Here is an 18566-nt window from a genome sequence, read left to right on the forward strand (position 1 = left end):
TTGTTACAAATCTTACAATTTTATTTATTCAACCAAAGTGGCAATAAAAGATCCCAAAGGTGAATGTATAGCATTATATAGTTGTTATCAAAACCTAGCTCCTTTGACATTCAGAAGTTTTAACTAACTAATCAAAGACCTGATAGATATGAGACCTAAAACTTTGATTTTCCCGGAGGATAAATCTTTGTTTGCATTGTCTTATCAAAAGCAGATCAACAGTTCAAGAAAACTTTGTCATTTGAGCAGAGAGAAAAGCAGTATTTCAACCTTATACTAGTGTACTTTTAAAGTTCCATTCATCTCAACCTTCTATAATTTTCTTTTGCTTCTAAATTTTGTCCCAAAGCCATTTCTTTCCAAATAACCAGTCTCATTTAGTATAAAATTACTTTCTTCTACCCTCAACGAAACTGTATTTCCATTCCTTATATCTTTCTTATATACCTCCTATTTTCCTACAGAGTTGCTTTCTTCATTTTCATCAGTCTTAAGTACATTTAGCAGAATTTTAACTCTTAGGAAACCTTAGTCTCCAATTGAGGACTTAGTAACCAATTGAGAGGTGTTTACATCAGAAATTTTTTAGATGGTAAATTCATGAACCAATTAAGTACAAAGCATGTTTTCCAATAGGTCCAAATAGCCTTAATTTCTTAGCAATAAGAAGTTAAAAACACACACCTATGTTCAGTAATCAAAGCTTTAGCATTCCATCCTATTTGGAAAGTTTCAAGTTACCAAGGACCTTGAAAGTTATCTTAACAATTACCCATGAAAACTTTGAGACAGACAAAATTAACTATCATTAACAAATTGCAACAGAGATAACATGAGCTTATTTGACCTTTGCTGATAACTTTAAAGACAGGTCCAGTAAACTTAAATTAGTTTAAACATTCAGCGTTTCACCTGTTTCCACCTAAAAGTCCATGAATTTTTCCCCATTGTCAATTTTCATTTTGGGGCACCAGTGGAGATATCTGAAATGGGTGGTCCAAGGGATGTGCACTTTGCTCCTTGATTTGGAAGGTGGGAGGAGGAACCAATGGTGCCTGAGACACTGAGGATGGTATAGGACCACACCCAAGTTAGTGCAGAAACATGAGGGGGAGGGGAAGGCTGAAGCAGCAACTGCTTGGGAATATTCCTTAAAGACCCTGTCCAGAGGTAGACTAACCCCAGTTGGCTCCAATTATAGCTGTTAACCTGGGAAATGAGGGAGAATCCCTCACATCTATCTATTAAGCAGAGGAACAGGGAGGGAGAGTCAGTGTCCCCTTTTAGTCTGGTTCTATCTTGGCTAGACCATTAAGGTCCCCTTCTTGAGCTTCCTCCTGATTTCGGCTGGGTTTTGGGACTTCCCCTAGTTGGGACACTTATTCTTTTTAATGTCCTTTCCCCTGCAGTAGGTTCATTGACCCCTTGCTAAGGAGGTTCTGGGCCTCCCCCCTTGCTGCTGGGCATATTTATGGCCTTCTCAGCCCCCTGCTCTGATCCCCCTGAGAGCCTCTTGATATCAGCGGATGTGGACTGGCATCTGGAGAGTGCCTGCGCCTGGCTGAGGGTGCAATCTGGCCACAGGGCCTAGTGGAGGAGGGTTCTCTGGCCTGGAAGGGGAGGAGAAATGGTCGGTGGTGGCAGCAGCAAGTCCTCCCAGGGAGGAGTTTCAAGCTCAGGGGAGGGGGGAGGGAGCCTAAAGAGTCATGAAGAGGGAAACATTAGGTGAGCGGTCAGTTGCTTCTTTGGCTCCCTGGGTGAGTCTCCAGATAAAGTGGTTAAAACCTTTGCCTGGCTCTCCTTGCCCCATCCCAACCCCACAATGCTCCTGTGAGGCAGAGTTACAAAGACAGGGGGATAGGGGTGCCCCCTCCAATGAGGAGACCAGCCAGATGCCTGCCTGGCTGTGTCCTGAAGGAACCTAGGCAACGCTCAGCCCCACAGGTCCCAACTCTGCGACCCATGATCAGAAACCATTCTGATATCACCACAGAGTAAGCGCCATCCATCGTGAAATCGCAGATGGGCCCACTCAGACTCCGTGGCCCCCTGGGGACCCCAAGGACACCCGCCCATGGAGCCACAGAATCGAACTCAGCAGGCAAGCTAGACCTAGTCACACATTGACATTCACATACACACCAGAAGTTATTATATTCCCTGCCATAGAATCCCTACCTGTGAGACCTCTGAAGTCTCAGGGAGTGATCAGGTCCTCCCTTCCACTCTTGCAAGTGGGCCTGACTAGATTGGACCCCAGCCTTACCGGTTCCGACCCTCCGGTCCAGGACCTCATCTGCCGAGTCTCCTCGAGTCTGGTGGAAACAGCAGAGTGGGCCAGCCTGAAGGGGACAGAGAAGGAGACTGCCAAAATTTAGGCACTCTCCCTTGTGATCCCTCATTCTGTCACCACCTTGTTGTTCTCCCAAACCAGTGGTAACAATGGGCCAATGCGGTTGGGTTTCCGGTCAGTGAACCAAATTTTTTATGGGATCAGGCTGGAATGCTGGTGGGAAAACCAAGCAGCACTCGGAGACCTTGGTGGATTGGAGATTTATTTAACACCAGCAGGCTCAGAGGAGACCATTTCTCCAAAGATCTGAGCCCCGAATGCGAGCAGGAAGGGTAATTTATAGTTATCAGCCTCCATATTTGTGTGTGTGTGTGTGGGGGGGGGGGGTTGTGTGCATAGCATACAAGGAAGAAGGACCTCCCCCCCCCCCCAGGAGGGGTCTCTAAGCTAGAGACCAGAGTTTGTTTTAGTCCAATCAGCCATCTTTGACGTACTTTATCCACTTCTCCAACACTCCCTCCCCCTCCTCCCCCTCTCACCCCTCCTCTTCCTATCTTCTCCTTCCTCCTCCTCCCCCTCTTCATCCTCTCCCTCTCCCTCCTCCCCCTCTCTCACCTCCTCTTCCTCCTCCCTCTATATCCTCTCCCTCCTCCTCCCTCCCCCTCCTCCCTTTCTCTCACCCCCTTCTCTTCCTTTCTTCTTCCTCTTCCTCCCCCCACTTCTTCTGACTTAAGAGGTACAGGATTGATGTCAGCTGGGCAAGTCCTAGGCATCTTTTCTAGAACCTCTTTTGGAAAAATGTGCCTGCCCCAGCTGATCCAGCTGTGGACATGACCTCTCCAAGGCGCCTGTGCTTCACCAGTGCCCCTGCAGCCTGGACCCACTAGCACAGTGGACTGCACCCAGTCCCCCTGCATGTTGTCCTGTTTTCTAGGACGTGTGGTGTGCATTCGGGCACAGATGCCCCGATGCCCTGAACTCCTCAGGATAATCTCTGGCAAAGACTGCAGGAAAGGCACTCCTGGACCACAGGCCAGGAAGGCAGGCAAAGGCGGCTCTGGGGATCTCCCCTGGGAGGCAGTGTGCACAGAACACTACTTTTTTTTTTTCTTTTATAAAGTCTTTTTCAGTCTTCCAGCAAGTCACTTTAGTTTTAGAAGGGTGCAGGGTTCTATCAACAATAGCCAAAATATGGAAAGAGCCCAAATGTCCATCAATGGATGAATGGATAAAGAAGACGTGGGGTGTGTGTGTGTGTGTGTGTGTGTGTGTGTGTGTGTATGTATATACAATGGAGTATTACTTGGCAATCAGAAAGAATTAAATCTTGCCATTTGCAACTATATGGATGGAACAGGAGGGTATTATGTTAAGTGAAATTAGTCAGTCAAAGAAAGGCAAAAATCATATGACTTCACTCATGTGAGAACTCTAAAAGACAAAACAGATGAACATAAGGGAACGGAAGCAAAAATAATATAAAACCAGGGAGGGGGACAAAACAGAAGAGACTCTTAAATATGGAGAACAAACAGAGGGTTACTGGAGGGATTGTGGGAGGGGAGATGGGCTAAATGGGTAAGGGGCATTAAGAAATCTACTGAAATCATTGTTGCAGTGTATGCAAACTAACTTGGATGTAAATTAAAAAAATAAATACAAATAAAAAAAAAAAAAAGAAGAGTCCAGGGTTGCTAATAAACCATCCAGCATTGTGCAGGGAGCTCTTACATTAAAGCTCACTCCATTACTGTGGGTACCAGCGTGTACATCTGCCTTCCCTTCTTCCCCAGCGAGGGGGTACAGCATCCCGCAACTCCTAAATCCCAGGAGGAGGTTCTGCCAGAGAATGATGCTTCAGGCTTCATAGTCCCTCCCAGCCTGGGGAACTTGCCTTTTGTTCCATATTAAAATACAATGGGGGGGGGGGTGAAATGGGGGAATGTGGCCTAAAGCTACAAAACTCCAGCTACAAAATAAGTAAGTCCTTGGGGATATATGCACACTGCATTTTAAGAAATACTGATGGTATGGTGCTAAAATGTAGGTGGGAAGGCCCTCTCCCAGTACTTCCTATTGGGAAGGTTTGAGGAGGCATCAGGAATCAGCATTTTCATTTTCATTATACAGGATACCAGTGTCTCAAAAACAAAAACAAAAAAAACTCAGGGTCTCATATGGTTACTGTCTTTCACACTTTTTTAAAAACATTCTGGTGTGGATTTTTTTTTAAGTTTATTTATTTATTTTGAGAGAGTACACAAGTAGGGGAGGGGCAGAGAGAAAGAGAGAATCCCAAGCAGACCCCTACTGTCACCACAGAGCCCAGTGTGGGGGCTCAAACTCATGAACCCCTGAGATCATGACAAAGTCAGACACGTAACAACTGAGACACCCAGGAGCCCCCCTTTCATGCTTTCTTAAATGGAAAGCCAAAGAAACACATTTAACATTGCATTTGTATGTATGTGTAAAACAAGAACAAATTTCAGAGAATACCCTGACACAGAGTTCTATCATCAGCACTGTGCTTGTCCTAAAAGTTGAAACACACAAGAAAATTCCTTACATTTTCTTCCCTCCACAGTCCTGCTTCTTTTTGCTGGTTCTGAATAAAACCCAGACTCCTCTAACTCCTCTTTCAAATGTATATTTGCCTGGCTTTTTAAATGCGTATTCCACCTTAACTGTGGTTGCTTGAGATTGGGTTTCAAAATGGGTACCTCAATAGCTTTTACAAAGTACTTTGTGTGTATTCTTTTGAGGACTTCCCCAGATAGGCAGGCGATCCCCAAACTATTTCTGGTGGGGAAGTGTCTCCTTTTCTTCTCTGAAACAATCCATGAAATTGCGGAGATAAGAACAGTGGTGAAGTAACCAGTGATTTCTGGCTGCTGGACGCTCCCCTCATTCTTCCTTCTTGCAGAGTTTGAGAAAACAAAAACCCTATCTCAGAAATACCATAGTCTTATTTCCAAAACTAGGGCAATGACATCTAATCTCCACTAGTTTTTTCAGTTAAAAAAAAAAAAAAAAAAAAAAAAAAATATATATATATATATATATATATATATATATATATATATACAGTAACACTGGCGTTGACCCGCTACTGTAAGCCACGCACAACTCATAAAGGAAACACCAGTCTAAGACCAGTTGGGAGGATTTTTTGCGAGGCTCCAGGTGTAGAAAAAGGCTCTTCGACATTCAGCGGGCCGGCAGTACCCGCCCCTCCCCCCCGTCAAACTCATGGATCCTTCCAAAAGTCCCCCAGTAAGAAGGAAGATTCCAAAAAGTCTTAGTACAGGGTTTGGGGACGTTTCTGGAAGAGGAAGGAAAGGGAAAGCCGCATTGCTCCAAATCAAATAGAACCCGGTGAGGAGTTGCAGTAAATGGAGACGTAAGTTCATACCCGGAGGCGATCCCCCTCTGGCGGTGGTTCTGCACTCGTGAGTTTACTAGCTTTTCACTCGCGAGGGTGCTGCATCTGCTGGGCGCGCACCTGCCGCCGCGCACGAGCCCGCGCATGAGGCCTGCTTCCGCTCTGGCTGTTACTACTGTAATTCGTCGTCAACCGTAGGTGGGAACAATCCAGAGGCGGGGGGCAGTCTAGCTTCCTTTTCAAAGGACATGTCCTAGGACAATTATTCGCTGTTAACGTTTGTTTATTTATTTTTTACATTATTTATTTTTGAGAGAGAGAGAGAGAGCGCACAAGTGGTGGAGGGGCAGAGAGAGAAGGAGACACAGAATCTGAATCCAAAGCAGGTTCCAGGCTGAGAGCCTTCAGCACAGAGCCCAGGCGGGGCTCGAACTCACAAACTGTGAGATCATGACCTGAGCCAAAGTCAACGCTTAACCCACTGAGCCACCCAGGCGCCCCGATGTTAACATTTATTTAAACAACCTCCCGCCCTAGAAATGGCAGGACTGAAATGGTTCCTTTCGGGTTTCAAACACCCGCCTGACCATCTGGATATAAATACGGATCCCGTAGCCTCTCCCTCTCATCTGTCTGGGGTGGCGGGCAGGAGCTGCTGAGACTCCCAATTCTGCCCGTTGGAGGGCGCGAGAGCCTGAGCGAGCCCTTCTTACCAAAGTTGGTGACTGATGACGACAGATGGTGGCAGGAGGCTGCAGGGTCCAGCCATGTGCCAGAATCACCCGCGCGGGCCCCACAGACTTGGCGGGTGCTCCCACCTCCCGGACCCTTGCCTTCCCAGACAAGGTGCACCGACCCTGCCCTGGGCCAGCCCACCCGGTGTTCCGCAGCAGAGGCCCTGGAAAGTCAGAGAGGCGCGTGGCCTTGCGCCAAAGTGCTGACCACAGGAGACTCCCAGAGCCCCGGAGGGGGCCACCGGCTTTGATGGGGGTGGTGGAGAATACGAGGAACTCCGCGAGGCCAGACGTCCAGTTGGAGAGGGCACAGGAGAAGGTCATAGCAGGTCCAGCTGGAAACCAGGGAAAGGTTCTGGAATTCTAGACAGACCAGGCAGCGGTCCCATAAAATAGCCCGGAAATTGAAATTTTCGTCCCCAGAAATTCCTCGAATGCCCTTGGGGAGAGAGGGGGAGATCCTTAACTTTTCTAGGCCTCAGTTTCAACAATTCAGACGTTTGATACTTGGATAATGTATAAGCATTTATCATAGTATTAACTCAGTAAAAGTAACAAATTAAAAAAAAAATAACTTTTTAAAAGAAATATTAAACAGTCGGAGTAAATAATAACTGGTTATGAGACATGCAGGTCTGTGTGTGTGAAAGAGAGATGCTAAGGATACGAGTAATTTGGGGTTTTTTTTAAATGTTTTTATTTATTTCTGAGAGACACAGACAGAGCATGAGCAGGGGAGGGGCAGAGAGAGGAGACAAATCGAAAGCAGACTCCAGGCTCTGAGCTGTCACCACAGAACCCGACCTGGGGCTCATCATGACCTGAGCTGAAGTTCAAGTGAAAGTTGAAGCTGGCCACCCAACCCACTGAATCACCTAGGCATCCCAGGATACAAGTAAATTCTAACCTTCCACATGAGAATTTGTAAAGTAAGAAACATTTAAACTACCTACTTCCAGAGCTAGAAACCTGGATCATGGAAGCCATACAGGAAGGCAGCACTTCACATCTAGTTACACGTGGTGCACCTGTCCCATTTGTTAAGACCCACTAGTGTCCCTCCTGCCACGGCTGGGGAGTCCCCGTGAAGGCCAGTGGTGTGATCAGATCTGGGACCTACCTACCTCACAGGTTTAGAATTCTAGCTCCTATTCTGGGTGAGATTTAGGAGACAGACCTTCCCAATTTCCAAAGCTCACAATGCAGGCTTTAGGATGCTCTTTCTCAAGCAAAATATTACTACAAGCTAAAGAGTTTTTGGTTCCCAGACATCCCACAGATCTGGGAGAGAACTTTTACCTGACACTGTCTTTCCACAACCTGTTGGTGGCTGAGGCATACAAGGGCCCTCTTCAGTGAATGCTGGATTCAGTAACCGTTATGGGGCAGAGGTCTTTCCAGCCTTCAATTCCTGTACTGACAATTATCTACTTTCTTGCCATGCCAGAGAGCCAGCAACCCACACTTCTCTTTCCAGGGCTTTGCCAAAATGCTAACTGAAGTCTGATATCTGTCAAGATCCTCTTAGCCTTATGAGAACCCTTCATCAACACCCCGTTATATTAAAAGACCCATTACAGCTTGTGCCAGTGTTTAAAGAAAAAAAAAAAATCATGACGCTTGTTAAAACACCGTAAGGCAATCTATTCAAGGGACTATTGGGATACATGTAGGGAGGCAGTGGGGTCTTGCAGTGGGGCAGAGAAATTGGGCTCCACTCTGAATACAACAAGGAAAAGTGGGAATTTATAGCCAAGGAGCACGGTGGGAGTGAGCGGATAGAAAATTACTAAGAGGAAACATTAGGAGCAAAGGGGGATTCTGGCTAAGCCAACATGACCTAAAGGGACTCCTGCAGAAGGCAAGCCAGGGTGATCTGACAGCACCTGAAGGATATCTGATCAGGCATCTCCAGGGCCACCAGACTCAGCATGATAGTTGTTAAAACTGGACAGTACAGATGAACATGGACCCCCAAAGCCAGGTCTAAGTTGAAAAAATGCTCAGAGAAGCCTGAGAGGAGTTGGGTCGAGGGGAAAATCTTTGCCTACAACAGCTCATCCTTCTTCTAGCAACATGGAATAGATATTATCAGCGTGATTCATGAGGCATGTGCCTTCTCTAGAATGCAGGCAAAAAGAAGCATGAGAAACACTGACCGGCAGTGATACCCACCATGTGTGAGCCTGGTGGTTGCCTGGTGGTTGTGGACGTCTGACCTCACCTCCAGGTTTGTCATGCGGTTCTACCCAAACAGCAAGTGTTTTCAAGACCCCTCACCTTTGTGTTAGCCTCCCAGGTACCCTTCCCTCCTACGTTTCAGCTCAGGTCATGATCTCAAGGTTCGTGGGTTTGGGCCCCATGTCAGGTTCTGTGCTGATAGCTCAGAGCCTGGAGCCTGCTTCAGGTTCTGTGTCTTCCTCTCTCTCTGCCCCTCCCCCCTAACGTTCTCTCATTCTCTCTCTCTCTCTCAAAAGTAAATAAACAAAAAAATTTAGGGGTGCCTGGGTGGCTCAGTCAGTTAAGCATCCGAATTCGGTTCAGGTCATGATCTCATGATTCGTGAGTTCCACCCCTGCACTGGGCTCTGTGTGGGCAGCTCAGAGCCTGGAGCCTGCTTCAGATTCTGTGTCTCCCTCTCTCTCTGCCCCTCCCCTGTTTGCACTCCATCTTTTTCACTTGGAAATAAATAAACTTTAAAAAATAACAATAATAAATTGGGTGCCCTGAAACAGCAAGAGTCCTAGAGGCCAGCCTGAAATCAAGGCACCAGCCAGGCCATGCTCTCTATGAACGGAGGGATAGTTCCTTGTCTTCTCACTTCTGGTGATTACCAACAATCAATGCTGTTCCTCGCCTTGTAGACACATCACTCCAACCTCTGCCCCCAGAATCATGAAGCAGGCTCAGGCTCTGAAAGCAGGCCACCACCAGGCCATGCCTGCTAGGGGGTGGAACTCCGGTCACTTGAGTGATGACCTGAACGAATCAGGATGCTTACTGACTGCCAGACTTTTTTAACTTTTTTTTTTTTTGACAGAGGGACAAAGAGACAGAGTGTGAGCGGGGGAGGGGCAGAGAGAAATGGAGACACAGAATCAGAAGCAGGCTCCAGGCTCTGAGCTGACAGAACAGAGCCCAATGTAGGGCTCAAACCCACAAACTGTGAGATCATGACCTGAGCTGAAGTCGGACGCTTAACCGAGAGCCACCCAGGCACCCTTTTAAGACTTTAAGTAATTTCTACACCTGACATGGGGCTTGAATGCACAATCTTGAGATCAAGAGTCACGTGCTCTACCGACTGAGCCAGCCAGGCACCCCACATGGCCTACTTACAAGGCATCATGACATTTCGGGCTCACTCTAGTTCAATATAACTGTGTGAACTTGATTACATCTTTGAAGACCCTATTTCCCAATAAGGTCACATTCACAGGAATCAAAGGTTACAACTTAAACATATCTTGCTGGGGGACACATTTCCACCCATTCTGCCCTCGGTTTCACCCCTACCTGCACACTAAGCACATTGAGCATGAGGGAATGGGGTAGAGAGAGGCTGGCAAAGTGGAGGGGCCTCTAGAGTATCAGGAAATACCCGAAATACTTGGAGTACAAAATTCATGTCTGGGGCAAAAATATGTAGATGGATCCAGGTGTTTAACAGCAGAAAAGTAAACTGGTACACACTGAAATGTCAAACTTGAAAACAGTTGAAAGGTTCCCATGCAACTAATGGCAGAGGATGAATTAGAAGGACCTATTCAGGGGCACCTGGACGGCTCAGTTCATGACCTCACGGTTCGTGGTTTCGAGCCCTGCATCAGGCTCTGTGCTGACAGTGTGGAGCCTGCTCGGGTTTCTCTCTCTGTATTTCTCTCTCAAAATAAACTTTTCAGTATCTCTGGCTGTGTGCTGGAGAACTTATATAAAATAATTTGTGTCTGATCCCTGTGAGGCAGGAGTAGAATCACCAGCTCTTGCATGGAGAAACTTATCTATGCCTCCCAGCATTTAAGTAATTATAGGGCAAGGAGGCAGATACTGGACTTCTGTGTGCCTGGGACTGAGAGAAAATACCCAAGGTAAGGACACCAGGGTTATAGAACTTAAACTATAACCCTGAACCTCAGGGTTCAGGCTGTATAAAGATGGAGGGAACAGGACAGGGTCTGTGCTCTGAGAGGGGATCAGGACACACACGTGGTGGGATGCATCGGAATGTGGGATCCAGCATGCAGTGAGCCCTTCTTTTCTGCTGGACAGACTTCAAACTCTTTATGTGGTGTTTAGGGCTCAGGCTTCCTGGGACTCCAGTGAGCATGGTGATAAACGCAGGTGGTAAGCCTAGCAGATGCCAAATGTAACCTGTGTAATGTCTCTTTTCTTCTTTCTCCTTCTCTTTCTATCTCTCTCTTTCACACACAACGTAATATGGGCTCCTTGACCAGTTTCCTCTCCCTGAGCCTCAGTGGCCATCGGGACTTGAGCATGCAGAAAGGAAGGTCAGAAAGCACAAATACGCATAAATGGAAACATCCAAAGAACTGCAGTGACCAGTGTTTACCTGCTGAAAAAGTCAAAACCTGTCTAGGAGGAAAAGCATGAAGATCAGTGAGGACTAAAAAGCAGACAGGCAGGGACACCTGGGGGGCTTAGTCGGTTAACCATCTGACTTCGTCTCAGGTCATGATCTCGAGGCTTGTGGGTTTGAGCCCCGCATCAGGCTCTGTGCTGACAGCTCTGAGCCTGGAGCCTGCTTTGGATTCTGTCTCCTTCTCTCTGCCCTTCCCCCACTCACACTCTGTCTCTCAAAAATGAATAAACATTAAAAGAAAAAAAAGTTTAAAAAAAAAAAGAAAGAAGGAGATGGGCAGGGAAGACGGATGCACCAGAGAAGCTATGTGTCCCCAGGAAACACGGACTCACAGGTCCCCAGGGTCTTACAGCGGCTGGGAAATGCCACAATGCACCTGTCTCGGTGTGACTTACTTCCTTACCTGAGACATCCCAGATCTACTTGCTATACTTAGCTGTGACTCCACCGTTAAGCAATCCTCTTCTCCTAAGAGCCCAGGACCCTTAGCTACCCCCACTCTCCTGAGCCCACCTCTAAATGGCATCCACACTGCAGTGTCCCTGATACCCTTCTCTTCCTCCTTCCTTCAGCTGGAACCAAACCTTACAAAAGACTTTTCTCCTCCCCCTTTTTTTTTGTCTTTTTTTTTTTTATTATATGAAATTTATTGTCAAATTAGTTTCCATACAACACCCAGTGCTCATCCCAAAAGATGCCCTTTTCAATGCCCATCACCTACTCTCTTCCCCTTTTTTATCAAGCCTCACTCTAGCCTCCTCTGGGCATCATCCCTCAAGACACAAGCCCAGAAATCTGGTTGTTTCAGCTAATCTGAATTTGTCAAACTACAGGCTGGCTCCTGGTGACCTGGCTATGTTGGCATTAACATCCCGAGGCTCACAAACAGCTCCCAAAAGCTAATGTTTGAGGTCTCATTTTTTTTTTTTTTTTTTTTTACATTTATTCATTTTTGAGAGACAGACAGAGCGTGAGCGGGGGGAGGGCAGAGAGAGATTGAGAGACAAAGAATCCGAAGCAGGTTCCAGGCTCTGAGCTGTCAGCACAGAGCCCAATGCTGGGCTCGAACTCATGAACCATGAGATCATGATCCTAGCCAAAATGGATGGTTAACCGACAGAGCCACCCAGGCACCCCATGAGAGTTCTATTTCTAACAAGCTTCCAGGGAATGTGGATGCGGCTGGTGTAGGACTACATGGGAGGCAGCATACATACCTGTATTTGTTACAGGTCCACAAGCATATTTTGTGCAATCATGACCCGAACCCCAAGGGAAGGCATAATTGTTGCCTTTCTTTTTCTCTCTTTATTTTCAATGTTATTTATTTGGGGGAGGGGGAGAGAGAGAGAGAGAGAGAGAGAGAAAGAGAGGCAGGGGAGAGAGACAGGGACTGTGAGATCATGACCTGAGGCGAATTTAACTGGCTGAGCCCCCCCGGGTGCCCTTAAGTGTTGCCCTTCTGTGTGCAGACCCTGGGTTTTTAGGAGAGCCGTATACATCACACTTCACCGTGCACAGTTCACTTCCTGCGTTTGGCAACATCTGTCAAGTCTTTTGCTATATCCCATTCGCTGTCCCAGTCTGCAACACAAGCATGAAATACCAAGTCCTCCCTGCTCTCAGGCATCCACACCCTCCTTCTCCTCCCCGTCAGCAGTGGGGTGGGGTGGGGAGGGGCAGTTCTCCAAAGGCAGGGACCAATGGCATTTGCATTGGGGTGGGGGGTGGGGAGAATGAAAACAGAGAGACGGATTTAGGATATGTATGGATTTAGGATATGTCGGGTATGTACACAGAGAGACATTTAGGGTATGTATGTATAAAGATATTTAGGAGATATATTAGATAGAGAGCACGCACACACGAATGGGGGAGAAGGGGAGAGGGAAAAGTGAGACAGAATCCCAGGCAGTCTCCACACCCAGCACGGGCCCTCGAGGCAGCTGGATCCCAGGACCCTGGAATCCTGACCTGAGCTGAAATCAAGAGTGGGCAGCCCAAAGGACAGGGACACCCAGGGGCCCCAGGGCAGAGAAAGAGATTTAACATATGTATACATGTAGAGAGCTATTTACGATAAGTGTACAGATTGACAGATTTAGAGATAAGGGATTGGCTCTGGAGCCTCTGGAGGCTGGATGAGGTTCAACCACATTATGGAGGGACACTAACCAGGTTTACTCAAAGCTTCCTGATTTCAAGGTTAATCTCATCTAGAAATACCTTCACAGCAAATGTAAACCAGTGTTTGATCAAAATCTGGGCACCTTGGCCCAGCCAAGTGGACACATAAAATATACCATCACACCCTGCTTCTCATCTTACTGGACAGTGTCCACCATGGACTCCCAGACAGCCACACATTCTCACTCTGTCACCAGAGGCCACCTTCCCTATCCTCCTCCCTTCGCAGCTCCCCTGGGCCCTGGACCCCAGCCCCCTCCCTGCTGCTGGAGATTGCTCCCACACAGCCCCTGGCTCCTGCCCAGCCCCTCTACCCAGTCCTAGGAGGGTGTTAGTTCCTCATGGGGTGTGATCTGCCAGCAGCAATTACCCCATTCCTCAGTCACCTATGGGGGATTCCAAGGCTCAGCACTGCCCAATTTCCCTCCACCTCAGGGCAGCTGCTCCCCCTCCTCCCCCCTCCCTTTCCCTCCTCCAGCCCCTCCCCTCCTCCCCCTCCTCCTCACCTCTCCCCCCTCTCCTCCCCCACCTTCCTCTTCCTCCCTTCTCCCCTCTCCCTCCCTTCCTCCTCCCCCCCCTCCTCCTCCCTTTCTCCTCCCCCTCCTCCTCCCCTTCCTCCTTCCTCTCTCTCCCTCTCTTCCTTTCCCTCCTCTGCCTTCTCCTCCCCCTCCCCTCCTCCTTCTCTCCCCCTCCCCTCCTCTCCTCTCTCCTCCCTTCTTCCTCCCCTTCTCCCTTTCCTTCTCTCCCTCCTCCCTCTCCTTCTTCCCCTCCCTCCTCCTCCCCCTCCTTCTCCCCTCTCTCCTCCTTCCCCTCTCCTCCTCCATCTCCTCCCCTCCTCCCTTTCCTCCTCCCCCTCCTACTCCCCCTCCTCCTCCCCTTCTCCCTTCTCCCTCTCCTCCTTCCCTTCCCTCCTCCTCCTCCCCTTCCTCCTCCTTCCCTTCTCCTCCTCCATTTCCTCCCCTCCCTCCTCCTTCCCTTCTCCTCCTCCATCTCCTCCCTCCCTCCTCCTTCCCCTCTCCTCATCCATCTCCTCCCCTCCTCCCTTTCCTCCTCCTCCCCCTCCTCCTTCCCCTCCCTTCTTCCTTCTCTCCCTCCTCCCTTTCCTTCTCTCCCTCCTCCCTCTCCTCCTTCCCCTCCCTTCTTCTTCCCCCACCTTCTCCCCTTCTCTCTTTCCTTCTCTCCCTCCTCCCTCTCCTGCTTCCCCTCCCTCCTCCCCCTCCCCTCCCTCCTCCTTCCCCTCTCCTCCTCCATCTCCTCCCCTCCCTCCTCCTTCCCCTCTCCTCCTCCATCTCCTCCCCCTCTCTTTCCTCTTCCCCCTCCTCCTCCCTTTCCTACTCCTCCCTTTCTTCCTCCCTTCCTCCCTTTCCTGCTCCCCTCCACCTCTCCTCCTACTCCTCCCTCTTCCTCTCCTCTTCCCACCCCCTCCCCCTTCCTCCCTCTCCTCCTCCCTCCCCCCTCCTCTTCCCCTCCCTTCCTCTCCCTCCCTCTCCCCCTCCCCCTCTGCATCTCCCCACTCTCTTCCTGATCTGGAAGCTGCCCTGGCCCAGTTCTACCTGCTCTTCCCAGAGGCAGCATCTGCACCCACTCATACTTGTCTATCCCAGGGTCACTGCTGTTGTGATTCCACATTTCCACCTCCAGCCTCCATGTTCTCCCCCAAGGGTCATCACTACTTGTCTCTTGGGCATTTCACACCCAGCAAGTACAAAATTCCACAACTGCCTCCCAAGCCCCTTCCAGAAACCTGCTTCACTGTTTCCTAGACAAACCCTTCAGCTGCCCAATTCAGGTCCAAACCACACCGTTCCTCATTCCTCTAACATCCACAGCACATCAGGGGGATCCCAGCCACAGCTTGCCAGATCAACCATCTACTGCCTGTTTCCCCTGCGGCTTCTAACTCAGCCCCTGCTCTCTGTGTCCTCCAATCTGTTGCATACAGTGATCACAGTAGGAAAGTCCCATCAGGCCATGCCCCTTCCTGAAAACTTCTGAAGGTAAAATCCAGTCACTGTTCCAGCTCCTTGTTCTCTCACCATGCGTGCACAGAGGGAAACAAACTCCTGCTTCACAGCCTTTGCATGCAGTTCTCTCTGCTGCAGTGCTCTTCCCCACACACCTCTGTTCTGCTTGTTCAGAGCACCTGCTGAAACTTCCATACTCTCTCTGTTCAAATGTCACCTCATGGAGGTCCTTCTAGACTGCCCCGGCAGGCTCCTCCTTACCTGGGTTTTATTTTATTTTGTTTCATTTTATTTTATTTTTATTTTCATGGCATCTATCACCAATAGTGTTATATCACAGAGGCATTTATTTATTATCTGATTTCCCTTCAAGATTCCAGAAACCAGGATTTTCCATCCACCACAAGAATGGAAGAACTAGTGGCAGATGGAAAGTATTTCAATCAATCAGCAACAGTAACATAAACAGAATAAACATACACACTGATGCAAGATGGCCAATGGTCCTTGAGCAGAGTCTATGTGCAGGGTTCATACCATGGTGCTTCACGCTGTGGTCCCCGACACAGTCCTGTATGGTGCAGAAAAAAAAAAAAAGACATTTCCATGGCTTCCAGGCCTATGCACCTACCTGCTCACTCTCTAACACCCCACTCCTTTAGCTCACCGTGGTGACGGTGGCCTCCACGGGGGACCCTGTTCTCACCCCTGCTGGAGCTTGATTGACTCTCTCAGATATCACAGTCACGATGGAGCCTCGACACTGCTCCACTTCTGCAACACGGATCCAACATAGCAGCCACGTTACTGATTGCACCAAGTGCTTGCCTGCACCCTACCCCCATGAGCTGGTTGTGTGCATGGATGTGCCTGAGTGCTGGAAGTGCCTAGTAGGTGCTCAGTAAGTTTGCTAAATGCCTGAACGATCCCAAACATGCACCCAATGAGGTAGGCAGCTTCATCTGTTTCCTGGATGAAGAAACTGAGGCATAGAAAGGTTAAGCATGCCTGAGATCACCTGGTCAGGAACTGATGAAGCAGGATTTACCCCAGAGGCTGGCTCTAACCCTGGGGCTGAGTGAAATGTAGAGTGAGGGCATATTCTAAGCTGTGAAGGGCAGACAGGTGACAGGGAGGTGTCAGTTTGGGGGAGGGAAATGGAGTAGGCAGCAGGGAATGATCTGAAGCTGTACACAGTCATCTCTAGGCTCTGCATTTCATCTGCCGCAGGGCCACTGGCCCTAGGCAGAATTGTGAGCACAGATTCCCAGCACTCCACAGCAGCATCTCCGGCCAGTCACAGGGCTAGGAGCTCCAGCAGAGGGTGTGGGCGTGGGCTGCTGGCTAGACCACCTCAACCCAAACTACCTGGGCTAGCCTTGGTCCAGGCCAAGCTGCTGGCTGGTGCTTCTGAAATTGAGTATGCCTGATTCCTGCTAACCGTGAGTCCAGGGAAAACCTGAAGGGGGTGGCTGCACATAAGATACCTGGGTGGCCCTGCATGTATCTGTCATTTGGGGGAACACTCACTGTTCACAAAGAACTTCACTGCTTCACTTTGGTGCATCTCCTGTTAAAGTCGAATCCAGGTATTTGACAAATGGTGGATCCCAGTAACTGCACTAGTCAGGAGTGATGATTTACAGTCTATAGGAAACAGGAGGTGCCCAGGCCCTGAAGTGCGACCAACACAGCTAAGGGATCCAGGTTTCTCCTCAGTCCATCCACTTTCTACCCATTTGTTCTGCCAGGCCACTTTCTTCAGGGGAACTGATTTCATTTCTGCTTGGCCTTCAAACAGGATCTGAGGCAAATGGGTTCTGTGTCGTCAGGCGCCGCTCTGGTAGATGGAACCTTGTCTTTGCCTTCTCTTCTGTGGGAAAGTCCAACTTCGGTATGGAGCAGACGATGCAGAGGGCTGGTGGGAATCGGGTCTGCTCAGGGATCCTGGACATGCCTTCTCCCAGGCTCCAGAGCCTGGAAGATTAGGGATGGGCGCAGGAAGACCCCTTTGAGCCACCAGACTATGTTCAGCATAGGGTTGTGGCAAGTGGCCCTGTCTGGGCGTCCGACGGCCCTAATTCCTGCTCGCCCCTGTTACCTGACTTCAAATACCCTTCGCCTCTCTCCCCAGCACAGTATGCACATCTAGCCGTACCCTTCGCTGAAGCGAGGAATGAGCTTCCCGATCAGCCACTCGTGGCCGGGATTCCCCACAGCCCCTTTGCGCATCCCCCAGGGTTGTCCTAATGCTCAGAAGGGCCTTAGCGGGCAGCCGTATCTCAAACTGTGAATCATCCCTGGAAAGCGCGGGCTGCAGCGGGCTGCGACGGGGAGGAGGGGTCTCCGTCTCTGCAGCCCTGGCGTCCCCTGCGGCCGCGAGCTAGGCGTGAGGGAGGGGTTCCGGTTGCAGGGGGGTTGGGTCGGGAGGGTCCCAGGAGGACTCCGGGAATGCAGTGGCCCAGGGCGCGCGGGAGCGTCCTCCTTCCGCTGCCCCCTCCCAGTACCAACATTCCGGTGCGGCTCCGGGATCGGGATCGGCCCTTCCCGGCGTCCCCGGGCCCCCGGCCAGCCCCCGGTCCGCCCCCAGGCGCGTCCCCAGCGCGACACCTGGGTGGTCCAGGCCGCAGCCGAGCGGTGGGCCCCACAACGCCCCCGGCCGGACGCCCGTGTCCCGGCGGGCGCGCGCGCGCGCGCGCGGAGCGGGGCGGGGCGCGCGGGCCGGGCCCGGCCGGGGGGTGTCGGATGTCACCCCCCGCGCACACCTCGACCACTGAGATGCGGAGACCTCCCCAGTCCTAGAGCGGAGCAGGAAGTGTCCCAGGGGAGGGAGCCGGAGGGCTCCGGCCTTTCCTTTCCTGCGCGTCCGGCGGGCTCCGCGGCGGCCAGGCTAGCGCGGCCCGCCAAAGGGGACGCGCCGCGGCGGTGAGTGCGGCCCGGAGCTCGGCGGGGCCCGCGCGCTCTGCCCGGTGCCTTCCCGAGTGCCCTGGCCTCCCCGCGCCCTGCTCCCGGCCCCGGCCTCCCCGCGCCCCGCTCCCGGCCTCCGCGCGCGCCCCGGCCTCCCCGCTCCCGGCCCCGGGCTCCCCGCGCCCCCGCCTCCTAGCCCGCAGCCCCGTCCTCCGCCTCCGCCCTGACCTCCCGCGCGCTCCCCGCTACCGGCCCCTCAAGCCCGGGCCTCCCCGCCTGCAGTCGCGGTCTCCCCGCGCGCCCGGGTCTCCCCGCTCGCAGCCCAGGTCTCTCCGCGCGCCCCGGCCTCACCACGCGCCCGGGTCTCCCCGCCCGCAGCCCAGGTCTCTCCGCGCCAGGGACTCCGCGGGCGGGGCTGTAAGGCTGCACGAATGCTGTTTTGCAGGCGCCTCCATTTGCTCGCACTAGTTCAGCCGCGTTTTCGTGTATGAGCGGG

The 18566-nt window shown here is 50.8% G+C and overlaps 1 long non-coding RNA gene across 4 annotated transcripts; it reads right to left on the bottom strand.

Moving 5' to 3' along the window:
• Positions 1–5405: 5405 nt before the first annotated feature.
• On the bottom strand, positions 5406–18521 carry LOC145715222 (uncharacterized). Of its 4 annotated transcripts, XR_014137236.1 has the most exons (4): positions 18425–18483; positions 18320–18384; positions 16694–17140; positions 14712–15734 (listed from the first exon to the last, which is right to left on the bottom strand). It is a non-coding gene; the product is annotated as an uncharacterized LOC145715222 (long non-coding RNA). The 4 variants fall into 4 exon arrangements; XR_014137235.1 differs by lacking the exons at positions 18320–18384; positions 18425–18483 and adding an exon at positions 5406–5931 and having other exon boundaries at positions 15644–15734; positions 16694–17738; XR_014137234.1 differs by lacking the exons at positions 18320–18384; positions 18425–18483 and adding an exon at positions 5950–6851 and having other exon boundaries at positions 15644–15734; positions 16694–17738.
• Between the last annotated feature and the right edge of the window lie 45 nt (positions 18522–18566).

This window comes from Panthera onca, unplaced genomic scaffold (genome assembly GCF_046562875.1).
Source record: "Panthera onca isolate mPanOnc1 unplaced genomic scaffold, mPanOnc1 haplotype 2 h2.h2tg000200l_path, whole genome shotgun sequence".
Classification (NCBI taxonomy): domain Eukaryota; kingdom Metazoa; phylum Chordata; class Mammalia; order Carnivora; family Felidae; genus Panthera; species Panthera onca.